This window comes from Dromiciops gliroides, chromosome 3 (assembly GCF_019393635.1).
Source record: "Dromiciops gliroides isolate mDroGli1 chromosome 3, mDroGli1.pri, whole genome shotgun sequence".
Classification (NCBI taxonomy): Eukaryota; Metazoa; Chordata; class Mammalia; order Microbiotheria; family Microbiotheriidae; genus Dromiciops; species Dromiciops gliroides.
The window spans coordinates 419,212,437-419,229,367 of NC_057863.1; the positions used below are offsets into that span (position 1 = coordinate 419,212,437).

Below are 16,931 nucleotides of genomic sequence, written 5' to 3' on the forward strand. Positions count from 1 at the left end.
AGCTCTATTTTAATATTCAGCACTCAAATTCCTCATTTTATAGGCAAAGAAATTTGTCTCTATATGAAAAAATCCCTGGTTCTAAGACCAAATCCCAACATCTTAAAGTTTTTGCATTAGTATTTAACTTTGAGATAATATTCTAAGAGAAGCAGAGATTGCCAAATTCCTTAAAGATGTTGATAGATATGTGAGTAAGAGAACAGTCTGCTTATCATCCAGAGGTTGGGGGAATTAATTGTATAAAGATACTATGTCTGATTACTATGGGAATTAATTTTAAATGAGGAAACTAAACTTAAGAGTAATAAAATGAGATATCAATTGCTCATGGATAGGCAGAGCTAATATAGTAAAAATGACAATACTGCCTAAATTAATTTACTTATTCAGTGCCATACCAATCAGACTACCTAAAAATTATTTTATACAGCTAGAAAAAATAATAACAAAATTCATCTGGAAAAACAAAAAATCAAGAATATCCAGGGAAATAATGAAAAAAACTTCACAGGAAGGTGGGTTAGCGGTACCAAACCTGGAGCTTTACTATAAAGCGGCAGTCATCAAAACTATCTGGTACTGGCTAAAAAATAGAGTGGTAGATCAATGGAATAGGCTAGGCTCAGGAAATGCAGTAGGAAATGACACTAGTAATGTAGTGTTTGATAAACCCAAAGACTCCAGCTTCTGGGATAGGAACTCAGTATTTGACAAAAACTGCTGGGAAAACTGGAAGATAGTATGGCAGAAATTAGGCATAGACCAACATCTTACACCTTATACTAAAATAAGGTCAAAATGGATACATGATTTAGACATAAGAGGTGATACCATAGGTAAATTAGGAGAGAAAGGAATGGTGTACCTATCAGATCTTTGGAAAGGAAAACAGTTTTTGACCAAACAAGAGATAGAGTATATTATAAAATGCAAAATGGATGATTTTGATTATATTAAATTAAAAAATTTTAGTACAAACAGAAGCAATGCATCCAAAATTGGAAGGGAGGCAGAAAGCTGGGAAACAATTTTTGAGGCCAGTGCTTCTGATAAAGGCCTCATGTCTAAAATATATAGGGAATTAAATCAAATTTATAAGAATCCAAGTCATTCCCCAATTGAGAAATGGTCAAAGGATATGAACAGGCAGTTTTCTGATGAAGAAACCAAAGCTATCTATTCCCATATGAAAAAATGCTCTAAATCTCTAATGATTAGAGAGATGCAAATTAAAACAACTCTGAGGTACCACCTGACACCTATCAGATTGGCTAAAATGACAAAAAAGGAAGATAATAAATGTTGGAGAGGCTGTGGGAAAATTGGAACACTAATGCATTGTTGGTGGAGCTGTGAGCTGATCCAACCATTCTGGAGAGCAATTTGGAATTATGCCCAAAGGGCGATAAAGCTGTGCATACCCTTTGACCCAGCAATCCCACTTTTAGGTCTTTTGCCTAAAGAAATCATGGAAGGGGGAAAGGGACCCACATGTACAAAAATATTTATAGCTGCTCTTTACGTGGTAGAAAGGAATTGGAAGTTGAGGGGGTGCCCATCAATTGGGGAATGGCTGGACAAGTTGTGGTATATGAATACAATGGAATACTATTGTGCTGTAAGAAATGATGAGCAGGAAGAGTTCAGAGAAACCTGGAGGGTCTTATGTGACCTGATGATGAGTGAGATGAGCAGAACCAGAAGAATATTGTACACAGTATCATCAACATTGAGTGTTGACCTACTGTGATGGACTATATTCTTCTCACCAATGCAATGGTACAGAAGAGTTCCAGGGAACTCATGATAGAAGAGGATCTCCAAATCCAAGAAAGAAAAAGAAAGAAAGAACTGTGGAGTATAGATGCTGATTGAACCATATTATTTCTTTTGTTTTGGGTGCTGTTGTTTTTTTTTTCTATTTTGAGGTCTTGCATCACTGCTCTGATTTTTTCTCTTGTAACAGGATTAATGCAGAAATAGGATTAATGTTATTATGTGTATATATATATCTATATGTATATGTATAGAGATATATAGATATAACCTATATCAGAGTACCTGCTGTCTAGGGGAGGGGGGAGGGAGGGGAGGGAGGGAGAAAAATCTGAAATTGTAAAGCATGTATAAACAAAAGTTGAGAACTATCTTTACATGTAACGGAAAAAATAAAATACCTTATACATAAAAAAAAGAGTAATAAAATGATTTGCCCAAGGTAGTACAGGATTTGAACTATTTGACTATGATGGCAAATTCAGCATCACTTTTCCACTAAACAAAGGTGATAGCTGAACTTAATTCAGCTACCTTCCTGAATTTAAATAACATAAAGATGTCTTGTAGAGGAGTTGAAGAAGGCCTATGTTGTAACCATTAGGGTTAGTTTGTTTAAATGTACAGAGGCTGGTGGTGGAGGGTCTGAGGAATAGCAAGTAGTTGAGTTTGGCTGGAACATGGAGTAATATAACAGGGAGAGTGTATTTTAGGGCAGGGTTTCTTAAACTTTTTCTATTCATAACCCCTTTTAACCATGAAATTTTACACGACCCCAGGTATATAGGTATATAAAATTCATATACATAACCTTTTACTGTTGCCAAATTTTTCATGACTACCCCATTCAGTTACTCGACCCCATATGGGGGTTACAACCAAGAGTTTAAGAAGCTTTGTCTTAGGGCATACTCAATTATGGGCCACTAAAAACTATACCCATATTCAAAGCAAACTTTGAATCTGCTTCTATACACTACAGCTAACAGGACTTCATATGATGGTTCTTTTTACTGGATTAACCAGAGTTCACATTAAGGCAAAGCAGAGGAATTTAAATGTTTTTAATTAGTTAAATAACAAGGATATACTCATTCCCTCCCTACACCTGCCCAGTACACCTGGGCATACTTTATTACACAATTTTCTGGGAAAGGAAACAGGTAAATCAAACCACTAGCAGGACTAAGGAGGCAGCCTTGCAGGAACCATTCTATGTCCACTTAACTGACAAATGTCATTTCCTCTCAGAGCTGCTAATATCATTTGCTAGTCTCCTTTCTTCAGTATGCTGTCATCTGCTAATTCTTCACTGAGCTACTTATTGCCATCCACTGCTTTACTGAATTGAAGCTACTATAAGGCCCCTTCTTAGAGAAGTAAAGACAGTTCTTTTGGGAGAATGCCCATAGCCTTAAGTCTCTTTTTAGCTTTTTTTGGCCAACAGACCCATGCTTGCAATTGGGTAAATCAGAAAATCTCAGGTCAAATATATCTTTTTAATTCATTTTGCTACCCACTCATGAGGGAAAAAATAGAAACCACAAACATTTTGCAACATTTTGATGGGCTAATAATATAAGGATCCCCTATTCCAATCATCTGATGATCTAATAATAGAAAGTCCCCAACCACAACTCTAAAAAAACACATAATATAAATTATATAAGGACATAGTAAAAAGGCAGATGATCTGATACACCTACAGCCTAGATTTAATAGTTACTGCAACCTTGCAGTTTTATCTGAAGGAACAACTTTCACAAATGTAAAAATATTGGTCACCTTCCCCTTGTCTCCTATCCTTGAATAAGGAACATCTTCTTATTGAGATAACAAACCCTGCCAGCTACTTGGCAAATATTGCCCCCCAACCATACCCCTCCCTGCCTACACCTTTACCTTTTTCTTGCTTTTAAGATTTCCCCTTTCTCTATCCATCTTTCTTCTGTGAAAGTTGTTACTTATCTATACTAAGTTGCCACAAAATGTTGCTAATTGCTTGTGTACTCTAGAAGGGTCTAAAAAGTTATAAAAACTAAACTGATACCTTTGAGGGTTGTAGTTGCTATGCACAGTTTCCCTAGCATAATATTTATTTCTTTTTAATCTGTAATCTGACTTTGACCCATAGTTATCAGAGCCCCTGTGACAGGTATGCCTCTCTCAAGAGGATCCAGTTATCTTAGTAGAGAAAATTCCTACATACCAACTTCATATTTGAGTTGAGGTAAGAGAATTCCTTTCAACTCCCATTATGTCCCCGTTAGCATAAATCAGTGGAGATTGCCCAGGAGCTTCATTTTTTTTGCAAGACAAGTAAGGGGAGGCTAGATAAAAGGCCATCAGATTTACCAGTTAATCAATCACACGGCGTTTGAGAGAGTAGCTCCAATGGAAAGGTGAGGTCAGAAACCAGATGTGAGTGGGTTGTGAGCAAATAGACCAAAAGAGTTCATGTATTCCAGGAGTTTAGGAGGCCCTTATCCCCCTAGACTATTTCAATAATCTTCTGGTAGGTCTCCCTGACTCCAGTCTCTACCTATTATAGTACATCCTCCAGTCAGCTGTCAGTCATCATCCTAAAGTGCAGGTCTGACCAAGCCAGCCCCATGCTTGATCAACTCCAGTGGCTCTTCAACAAATATAATACAAGTCATTTTAGACAGAAAATTGGGCATGGAGGAGCACTGCAAGAGAAACAGGTAGCTTCATCTTTGACACAAATGATCGATGAAGCATATAGAATCAAACAGTAGGAAAAGACCTAATATCTAGTTCAAACAATACCTCCAGGATCAAAAATAAAATCCTATGTTTGGCATTCAAAGCCTTTCATAATTGGCCCCTCTCTTACACACACCTTTCCAATTTCCTTTCTTACACATTATACCCCACCCCTCCACCTCCCCATTCTCCCCAAGGTCCTCTGATCCAGTGAAGCTGCCTGCCTTGCTCTGCCTCAACACATTTCAACTCTCCCCTCTAGGCATTTTCACTGGCAGCCAGTCTCATATACCTTGAATTCTCTCCTTCGTTTATATCTCTTGGCTTTCTTCAAGTTCTAACTAAAATCTCACCTTCTAGAGGAAGCCTTTGTCCAACTCCCTTAATTCTTATGCCTTCCATATGTTGATTATCTTCATTTTATCCTGTATATAGTTTGCACATAATTGTTTGCACATTGTCTCCCTAATACACTGTGAGCTCCTTAAGAGCAGGGCTGCCTATCTTTTGTCTTTTTTGTCTCCTCAATGGGTAGCACAATCCTTGGCACATAGTAGGCATTCAATAAATGTTTATTGATTGGCATTAAAAGAGAAGAAAGACAAAGGAAGGTAAGGAGCTAAAGGAATAATCAAGTTTCAGTTTTTTAAGGGTTGGGTGGATCTGCAGATGTTTATAGGTAGTGGAGAAGGAAGTAGCAGATAAGGAAAGATAAAACCAACTGATCTTATTACATTAAATTTCAGGCTACTTTTAAAGTTTAGCCTAACATTTTTTGACTGTGGATCACTGACCTTCAATAGAAAAAAATTCTTAGTAATTAGAAAAGGTTAACAAAGGTATAAATTTTAAGGAGTTATTTGAAATATGAAAAAGAATATTTAGTAACATTGAAAACAGAATATTTCAGGCAAAAGAGGCAATTTTTTAAAAGGCCTAGAGTAAGGTCCATCTGGGAATGGAATGTGCATGTCTGATTATCCTTGTACCTCACCAGGGACCTTATATAGTATCTGCATCTATTACAGGCTTAGTAAATATTGAATTTAATTAAACTGAACCAAAATGGGTCTAAAGCTTAATTGTTTAGTGGGTATTTCAGAGCTGTTTAGGAAAAGGTAGAATGTAAAAGCCTTATTCCTGGGTTAAAAGGGCAGTGAGTAGCCACTAGAGAGTGGTTATGAAAGATATTGGTCCTTCATACTATATTACCATATTTTAGTTCTGGAGATGAGTAGATTTCCGTGGAGCAGCTAAGGAGATGAAATAGGCTTTTGGTAAGGCTTCATAATGTGTTTTTGTTTTTTGTTTTTTTGTGGGGCAATGAGGGTTAAGTGACTTGCCCAGGGTCACACAGCTAGTAAGTGTCAAGTGTCTGAGGCCAGATTTGAACTCAGGTCCTCCTGAATCCAGGGCCATAATATTTTTAAGGACATGATATATTCATAATATTTTAGAGTTTCAAGATGCACACAAATTTAAATTTCTAACATAAATCTTATCACCTGTACCTGAAGAACAACAAAATTGGGAAAGAGGCCATTTCCCCTTTAAGCAGCTCTAATTATTTGTACATTTTTCACATGGAGCCTAACTCTACCAAGGACATTTTACTTGGTCATTTTACATAGCCAGTTTTCTTCCCCTCCTTTTTCAATTCAAAATCCCTTTATTAGATTTTCAATTTTAAAAAATCAGTCCTTGTTGGATACACTATCCCTAGTTCATAACTCCTATAATTGAAACTAGAGTGCAGAAATCTAAAAGCCATTCTCAGACATGATCTTCTTAATAAGCTGTTCACTTCCCAAATCTGTCATCTTTTTCTTATGAATACTTTGCCTTCAATCACAGTGATGAAGAAAATACCACCTTTGCCCCTAAATTCTTTGTTTTCTTGCCCACTGGAACTTCAGAATTCTTTCGTCTGACAACTGAGATTAGGATGACTCCCATCAGAAATGGAATACTTTACTGATAAACTGGTGAGGATCTTAACAAAGGAGACCCTGAAAGAATAATTGTTAAGTAAAGAGGTAAATTATACAAGGATCTTATATGTATTATCACACCCTTCTTAATATTTCCCTGGAGCTACTGTGTTTGGAGCTCTTCTTTATTTCTATCACATTCCACATTGTACCATATTTATCTTGGTACATATCATAACCTCCCAGAAGAATATAACTCCTTAAAGAAAGGTACCGTTTTGGTTCTTTGAAGCTCAAAACCTAGAACAACCCTCTGCACAAAATAGACAGTGAATAAACATTTCCTGCAATGAATTGGAAAGAGGGAGGAGTCAAGGTCATGATCTTCAAGTACTTGAGTAGCTGTCACATGGAAGAATGATTAACCTTATTTTGTTTGGCCCCAGAATAATTTGGAACATTGAGTGGAAGTTACAGAAAGGCCTATTTTGGCGTTATACTAGGAAGTTTTCCCCTTATAAATTAGTGCTCTTCCAAAAAAGAAATAAATTGCCTCAAAAAGTAATGAGATCCCCCACCACTGAAGATCTTCAAATAGAAGCTGGATGACTATTTGCTAGGGATGTTATATAAATCAAGCAAATCTCAAACCAGGAGACCTCAGAGGGCCATTCCAACTCAAAGTCTATGACCGAGAGTGCTAAGCAACATTGCCTTTAATATTTTAAAGCCATAAGTGATCATGAGCATGTTACTATACAGACTTAAGTCCTGATGCATACATGTTGTGAGTTTAATGTTATAAACAAATAAAAATTGTAGTAAAGTTAATCTGATGCATTTAATTATGTGAACAATTGTTATTGTGTTGAGTGATACTTATAAAATCCAATGCTCTTTCCATTATATCATTTCTGTCTCACATATATAAAACTACACAGAATACCCTAAAATTACATCAACTATGTTCTAAAAGCTAAATTTGTTGTCTGCAACTCCAAACATAATTTCCCAAAGAAACAATATAAAACTAACATTTTTAAAAAGAAAAAAAAAAGCCAAGGTAGCAAGCATATATGGTCCCACAAGAAGACCATATCTTTGGGGGGGGGCAGGGCAATTAGGGTTAAGTGACTTACCCAAGGTCACACAGCTAGTAAGTGTCAAGTGCCTGAGGTCATATTTGAACTCAGGTCCTCCTGAATCCAGGGCCGGGAATTTATCCATTGCACCACCTAGCTGCCCCAAGAAGACCATATCTTGAATAAGAATTCTGTTCCCTTTACAATATACCCAGTTAAGGTACTAAGTAGTCATCAAGCCTTTGCTTGAACATCTTCAACAAGTAAAAAACCAATAATTCCCAACATAGACCATTCTATATTGGCACAGCATTAATCATTAGGAAATATTTCCTTACATTAAACCAAAATTTGCCTGCCTGAAGCTTCTACCTACTGTGTCTAATTCTGACATTGTTGCAGAAGTGCAAGGAGGCACTAAAGATCATTTTATATTTTTTTCTTTGCTTCTTAGGCTTCCAAAGCCATAGACACAGGCAGAAATGCGATTTTTGAATAGTTGCAAATGGGGTGATATTATAGTATGATAGAAAGAGCATTTGGAAATAGAATGCTTACGTTTTAGTTCCAGTTATGTCAGTTACTTATAAGTGACCCTGGTCAAGTCACTGTAACCTATGAGCCTCAGTTTCCATATCTATAAAATGAATGATAATATTTTCACTACTTAGAAAGTGTTTGTGAAGATCAATAGCATCGTTATGTAAATATTTTGCAGTTTACAAAGGAATATATATCAATCAACCAACAAATAAGCATTTATTTAGTATCTAATGTCTTAGACACCGTGTCAGTCCCTGGGGATACAAAGACAAAATTGAAAATAGTCTCTGCCTTCAAGAAGCTTACAGTCTAGCCAAGACAGACATGATACTTTTACAGAGATATATACAAAATAGATACAAGGTGATTGTTGGAGGGAAGGAATGGGTGAGCATAGGCATTAGTACCAGGCATGATATAGATTAAGAACCAGGAAAGGAGATTAAGAAAGAGCAGATGGAAAAACAGAAGACTCAAGAGAGAGTAGTGTCAGAAAAACCTAGAGAAGAGAAAGAAAGCAACAGTTGATGATATGCAGTACATATAAATGTATATAATCCTAGTTGTTGTGATAACAGAAAGGAATTACATATACAAGAAATACCTAGTCAGTGGTATCTGTAAAAATAGAAAGTATAATTTATGTTAATAGGGATGCACATTGGAAGCTTGTATCAATAAATTTTTCTTTAAGAATACTCTCAAGAAAGGCAATATGTTGAAGTCACAGGATAGATGACAAATGTGCATAGAATATGAAGTTTGTATTCTGGTATGCTCTATGCATACCTATGCTCTATAATCTGTTGAAGGAATTTTACTGCCAAAGAATAAAGAGTTAAATATGCAAGAGTTTTTTTTTTTTAAGAATACTCTTCCATCTTTTATAATGATTTCAATACTTGGCTCTCAGTATTCTTCTCCTCCCCACCTTTCTTCCAATATTGCTATCAACTTCAATGTTGTTAATTAACTAACACCTTGAGTTCATATTTCTATGATTTAATAAGCACCCAATGATATTTTATCTCTACTCCACTTCAGGTGCCCACTGAAATAGTGAAATCCTGTCATAATTCCCAAACTTCTAAGATCTCAAGTTTCAAAATTCCCTAACTACTACTACTATTACCTTTTTATCTTCCCATTTCCTCAGTCCTTTTAAATCTCATAATCCTCATTGTGACCCCCCAATCCCTCAATCATTCTATATTCTTCTAGTCATAGAAGACTCATATGTCTCCCTACTCAGTCTGGGACGTCATAGTCAATCATTTTAATGATGCTTTCACTAGCATCTAAGGATTTTTCACTTTAACCCTTGACTATTACTAATTTGCCAATACCCAATCCTGAGTAATTTTTAATGTTTACATGGTCCATGTCTAATCCTGAACTGTCAGGAATTTGTGGGGAAATCCAAACTCTATTCACCAATATGGTTTGGCCATGACTACAGTTGAACAATATTTTTATTATTCTTGTCTTGAATCCCTATTATGCTTCAAATAGCAGCTGTGCCAACCATTTCCCAGTTTCTTCAGGCTTCCAACTTTCCTCCAAATTCTCTTACTCTCAACAAGTAACTTTGGACTCCCCCTTTTCTGAGAAGACTGCGGCTAATAATATTTTCCTCACAATTCTTATTTTCCATCTCAGAAGTTCTTTCTATTTTCACCCAATCTTTCTTCTATCCTATTTTTAAGACAATATGCTTAAAGATTAATCAATCTACCTAGTTCTTGATCTTAATCCCTTCCCACCTGCCTCTGTGACTTTGTTCCATCAATTTATCTAGTTATAATGAAAACAACTTTCAAAACAAAGTCTAAGGGGCAGCTAGGTGGTGCAGTGGATAAAGCACCTACCCAGGATTCAGGAGGACCTGAGTTCAAATTCTACATCAGTCACTTGGCACTTACTAGTGTGTGACCCTGGGCAAGTCACTTAACCCTCATTGCCCCACCACCACAAAAAAACACACAAAAAAACAAACCCAACAACAACAAAAAAAGCTATCCTTCTTAAATACTAATAACAAACAAACGAGAAAACATACCATTTTCTTCCAAGAATGTGTTCAATTCAGTCACAATTTCTTGTCTATTTCTTCTCAGCTCTTCATTCATTTCTATCATCTAAATTAAAAACAGAATCACAGAATCTTTCGTGATTATCTTGTCTACCTTGACCTTTATTTTACAGATGAGGAAACAGGCCCAGCCAGATGGTACCCTAACTCCTACTCCAGTGTTCTGTCCATTGCAATACACTTACACAAAAAAAATTAATAACTTCGAAAAAGTTGAGACTAAAAAAGCCAGTTTTAATTTCTTGCTATTGCTTAATTAAAAATTCAGAATTGTTTTTCTCCTAAAATGATTATAATTTTAAAATATGTCAATTCTTTCTTAAATAAAATATTTCATTTATAGGACAGATCTAACCCCCAAAATGTTTCATTAAGGATCTAATTATTCTTTGAGCTAGAGTTAAATAAAGTTTGAAATTCTGGGGTCACTACAAAATGAAGCTGATAGACTCTTGCCCAGGATGCCTGCCTGGATGGAGTCAGGAAGCCTAGCTGATCCATACCTAAACCAGAAAAAAAAAAAAAACTAAAAATCACACCAAACTAAATAATGATCATGAAACCTGAAGAAAAGAGTTTGAAAAACTACAAATAACATCAGATTTTTAAGTATGTTGATCAGTTTTGCTGATTTTTTTCCTCTTTTTCATCTCTTTAAGAATTCTTTATTATAAAGGAAGGCTCTATGTCAGGGAACAAGGGGAAAAACATGGAGAAAATTTAAACAATATAAAAACAATTAATGAAATGTATTTTTTAAAAAGAAATCCAACAAGAAACTACAGCAAGTGAATTTTTCCACTCTAAAATAGCACACAAAATTAGCCAGCATACCACAGACAATAGGAAAGGGGACTGTTGGCAAAATTGGCATCAGTACAGATAAACAAGAAGGCAGTATACCACTTCAAACAGATTCAAAGCAGAAACACCTATAGCCTACAAGGCTAATCAGAGGCAATGAAAGCAAAAAAGCACTAGTGGTCAGAAATCCACAAAAAGAACCTTGTAAGTGATTAGGATTTGTAGAGATTCATTTGGGCAGCAGGACTCACACCAGGACAAGCCAGGGCAAGGGAATCTGAGGTCTCCAGCACTTAGTTCTAAGAAATCATAAAGGACTCTGAAGATCCATGTTCTAAAGCTCAAATTCTGAACCTCAAAAACTGAGTTTTTACAGTCAACAGAACTCAGTTCAGTAACCAAAATGAACCAAAGCAAAAACAAGCAGAGTAGACCACTTCAACCAAAAGCACCTAAGAGGTAGGGTTTTGTCCTAGCATGAAGTCCCATTAAGGCTAGAGAGATGAATAAATAGAAAATATACAAAGCACTATAAAGAATTATAATAGATCATGTAATAATGCCCCAAAATTAAAATCAGAAGAGGAGAGTAACTGTATACTAAATATAAGCAAAGAAGGGAGGGAATATAAGCGGAGGAGAGGGGAGGGAAAAGGAGGGGAGGGAAGGAGAGGGGAAGAGGAAGAGAAAGAGGAAGAAGAGGGGCAGCTAGGTGGCACAGTGGATAGAGCATCGGCCCTGGATTCAGGAGGACCTGAGTTCAAATCTGGCCTCACACACTTAACACTTATTACTAGCTGTGTGACCCTGGGCAAGTCACTTAACTCAATTGCCTCACCAAAGAAAGAAAGAAAGAAAGAAAGAAAGAAAGAAAGAAAGAAAGAAAGAAAGAAAGAAAGAAAGAAAGAAAGAAAGAAAGAAAGAAAGAAAGAAAGAAAGAAAGAAAGAAAGAAAGAAAGAAAGAAAGAAAGAAAGAAAGAGGAAGAAGAGATGTCCATAAATTGAGGAATGGCTGAACAAATTGTGATATATGAACATAATGAAATATTTCATATAAGAAATTTTGAAAAATGGTTTCAGAGATTCCTGAAAAATAGGAATTAATTAATAGGTCAGAACCAGAAAATTTTATAGAGAAACATTTTTAAGGAAACACAGTTTTCAAAGACCTCTCTGATATATGAGCAATCACATTTCCAAGGAAGATGTTGAAGTATGTTTTCCACCTCCTGATAAAGAAGTGACAGACTCATGGTGCAGAAGGAGCCATAGATATTTTTGGATATGACTACCATGTAGATTTATTTTACATGCCTATGCTTATTTGTTACAAAGGTTTTTTGGGGGGTGTTTTGTGTTTGTTTTTAGTTGGAGGGACTTGGAGGAAAGGGGGGAGAGAGTAGTTGTCAATGGTGATGCCAAAAAAAAAAAAAAGAAAAGAAAAGGGAAAAAGAGGCAGATCATTGAAACATTTTAAAAAGTAAAAAGTGGGATACAGTAGTGAGCACAACCCAGCAGGACAACCTTGAAAAGAGTAAGTTAAATTTATTAGTAGTTTTTAAAGCGAGCAGTATGGAATAGAGATTCACCATTTCTTATACAATCATATTTTTATGTTCTACTTTGTATGTAGAAATGCTCTTTTGTAGGAGGGCTGTTTATTAAGTTTGGAGTATTTTTAATGGAACAGAAACATTGGACTTATCTTAGCCTGAACTCCAATAGTTTAACTACAGCTGCACTCATTTATACATGATGCTTCCCTATATCCAATCAGTTGACAAGTCTTATCAATACTAGAACATTTCTCACATCTGTCCCGTATCTCCATGCATATAGTTTCTACTCTAGTTCAGGATCTTACTTTTTCTCTCGACCATTGTACTAGCCTCCTAATTGGCTTTTTTTCTATTTCAAGTCTCTTCTCTCTCTAATCTATTCTCCAAACAGCTGCCCAAGTGTTATTCCTAAATCACAAATCTAACCACTTCATTCCCTACTCAATTCCAGTGACTCCCTATTCTACCATCAACTATAAACTCCTGTTTAGCTGTTAAAATACCCCCAAATCCCTGGCCCCAACCTATCCTTCCAGCCTCTTCATAAATTACTCCCCTTCCTGAACTCCACAATCCAGCTAAATTTGCCTTTATTTTTTCTCTCACAAAGGGAAGACACTTCTTCATCTTCAGACCTTTACACTGGCCATCCATCATATCTGGAATCCATTCCCTCTTCATTTCTACCTTAGAATCCTTCAACTCAAGAACAACATTCTACAATGTCTTTCCTGCTCTCTCCCATTGCTAGGGCCTTCTGTCCTCCTCCCAAATACTTTGTATTTATTTTGTATATATTTTTATATACCTAAAGACATACATGATAGCTCCACTAATGTAAGCTCCTTGAGAACAGGAACTTACACTTTTTTTTTCTTTGCACTCTTGTGCCTAACGAACTACCTCTCAAAGAGTAGGTATTTAATAAATGCTAGCTATATACATTTTAAATTTTATTCTAATCCAGGTAGGTTGTTTTTGGGGGGTTTGGGGGGCGCCATATTTGCCCTAAAATGTCTTCAGCAGCATCTTCAGAAACAGCAACACAGATGCACAACTTTGATTTGAGCTGAAGAACATAAGTTAGGGTTGTGACAAGGCATCTTATCTGAATTATTGGCTCTGCCGTTTTAGGCTAATTACTGTCCTTGGGATCCAGGGATGGATGAAATTGGGGATACAGAAGAGCGATTGTCATGAGGTATAAGGAAGAAATTCCCTTATAGATCTGGGAGGGAGCACCTCATCACCATTACCCCACCCCCCAAATCTTACCTCCACTAATAGCCACCCAAATGTGCCATGTCCCTGAGGAAATCCAAGGGCCCTGGCTGGAGGCTGCAGAGGTCCGGGGCCTCCCCTTCCTGCCCTCTCCTTGATTCCCACAGGTGGTTACCTCCACTCTAGGGTCAGAGCTTTGAGACGTGGCCTCCCATTCCTGCCATTTCTCTGGAACAGCATTCCCCATGATCGGTTCGGGGGTGGGGGGGTGGGGGGGGAGAGGGAGCGGGGCTGTTGCCCCAGTCTGAAAGTGGAGGCTCAGAGGCCCTGGGGAGGAGTGGGTAGGCCTTCACTCCAAGGACTGCCCTCAGGAGCCTTCAAACAGAGTCTCTGCATCACCAGCCAGGTGCTGTGAGGCACAAGGCATGTGTGGGGAGGCAGGGCCTGGGACCTGGTGTAGAGGGAGGTGGGGCCTCGAACCTAGTGTGGAGGGAGGTGCATTAGAGCTTTGCTTAGGGACAGGCTATACTGGGCCACGATAGAGCAGGTGGGCCTAAGACCAGATTTCAGTAGCCCACTTTGCATTCTTCCTTTTTTTTTTAAATCCTTAGCAAAAATAATCAGGGAGGCAGTTAGGTGGTGCAATGGATAAAGCACTGGCCCTGGATTCAGGAGGACCTGAGTTCAAATACGACCTCAGACACTTGATACTTACTAGCTGTGTGACCCTGAGCAAGTCACTTAACCCGCCATTGCCCTGCAAAACAGACAAACAAATAATCAATCAGCAAGCAGTTACTATGTTAATTAAGTAGTAATGAAGCCCCTGTTGTTGGATTATGGAGAAAGCAAGGGAGTTCCAGAAAAACATCAACTTCTGCTTTATTGACCACTAAATCTTTTGTATGGATCCTAACAAAATGTGGCAAATCCTCAAAGAGATGGGAGTACCAGATCATCTAACTTGTCTCCTGAGGAACCTGTATTCAGGCCAAGAAACAACAATTAAAATTGAACATGGAGTAACTGATTGGTTTAAGATTGGAAAAGGAATATGACAACACTGTATATTGTCACCTTATACATCATATGAAGTGCCAGACTGGATGAATCAAAAGCCAGCATTAAAGTTGCCCAGAAAAATATCAACAATCTGAGATATGCAGATGGTACCATTCAGATGGCAGAAAGTGAGGAGGAATGAAGAAGCCTCTTGATGAGGGTGAAAAAGGAAAGTGTAAAAGCTGGCTTGAAGACAAACATAAAAAACAACAACAATAACAATACACTAAGATCTTGGCAACTGGTCCCATCACTTCCTGGCAAATAGAGGGAGAAGAAATGTAAGTAGTGTCTGATTCTTGGGCTCAAAGATCACTGCATACAGCAACTGCAGCCATGAAAGTAAAAGACACTTGCTACTTGGAAGGAAAGCTATGACAAATCTGCACAGCATACTAAAAAGCAGAGACAACACCTTGCTGGAAAACATCCCTATAATCAGCTATGGTTTTTCTAGTAGCCATGTATAGTTGTGAGAGTTTGACTATAAGGAAAGTTGAGAATCACAGAATCAACACTTTCTGATTGTGGTGCTGGAGAAGACTTCTGAGAGTCCTTTGGATGGCAAGGAGAGCAAGCTATTCACTGGAAAGCCAAATACGGAAGCTGAAGCTTAACTACTTTGGCCACATCATGAGAAGATGGGGTTCATTTGAAAAGACCTTGATACTAGGAAAGATTAAAGGCAAAAGGAAAAGGGGATGGCAGAGTTTCATGGAAATAATGAACATGAACTTGGACAGACTTTGGGAGACAGTGGAGGATAGAAGGACTTGGTGGGCTATGATCTATGAGGTCATGAAGAGTCTGACACAATTGAACAACTGAACAACAACTAATGGCCAATGCTTTGCAACTGTTATCTTATTTGATCTAAGGACAACAACTACCTTGGGAGGTAAGGTGCTATTATTTCCCCCATTTTACAGATGAGTAAACAGGCAGACAGTTTAGTGACTTGCCCAGTTACATAGTAAATGTCTGAAGCTGGGTTTCAATTCAGCTCTTCCTGACTCCAAGTCCAGAGCTCTATCTGCTGTGCCACCAATCTGCTCCTAAGCGTCAGGTACTGAATAGGGATTTAAGAAAAATCAAATAAGCCTTTGCTCTCCAGGGGCATACATTTTAATGAGGTAGACATACACACACACATACACATATACACATATATAATCTCAAGATCTATCTATATATACATGTATATATACAAGATATATGACAATATGTCTTATATAATTAAAATATATACAAGCTAAATACATAGTAGTTAAAAAGTAGATTTAGAGGGGAAGGAACTAGCAGTTAGGGGCATTTCAGGAGAAGCTTCCTGCCAACAGTGGCATTTGACCTGAGTCTTCAAGGAAAACAGGGATTCTAAGAGGTAAGGAGGGAAAGAATATTCCAGGCACGAGGGACCACCAATTCTAAGCAATGATAGCATCATGTGGGGTGAACACAAGACAGAAATGACAAGATTGGCAACTTATTGGATATACATGTTGAGTGATCAGGAAAGTAATATCAGCACAAATACTTATCTCAGAAGAAGAATGGCTTGTGGTTTATCTTGTAAATGCCTTAAAGAAACATCCACTTTTGTTAGGGGTAATTCATTTGAACATGACTAAACACTGAAAATGTTTTATTATAAATTATTTACTTAATATGCACTGCTTCAAAATGGATTACTCTATGTGTTTATTTATTCTATCCCCAAACATTTTGTTACAATTGAAGTTAATCTGGCAATTTTTAAATGAATCCACTTTTGTATTAGAGTCCTCCTCCTCCTTCTTCTTCTTCTTTTGGGTGGGGCAATGAGGGTTAACACAGGGTCACACAGCTAATAAGTGTCAAGTGTCTGAGGCTGGATTGGAACTCAGGTCCTCCTGAATCCAGGGCCGGTGCTTTATCCACTGTGCTACCTAGCTGCCCCTCCATCTTCTTATAAAAAGTATTCTGTTATTAATTCCTTAGCAAAATCTCATCATCCTAATGGGAGAATGAATAATACCAAGCATAAACACTGAGTTCTGGTTTTCTGTTTCAACATGACAATTAGCCAACCTAAATTTTAAAAGCCTCTAGTCTAAAATGTTCAAAATTTCATTTTCTAATAATAGAGACATAA

General features: G+C 37.3%; 1 pseudogene; it reads right to left on the minus strand.

The window, feature by feature from the left end:
* The window catches only part of LOC122747741, a 70,977-nt pseudogene extending 56,992 nt beyond the window's left edge, over positions 1-13,985 (minus strand).
* Positions 13,986-16,931: the final 2,946 nt, after the last annotated feature.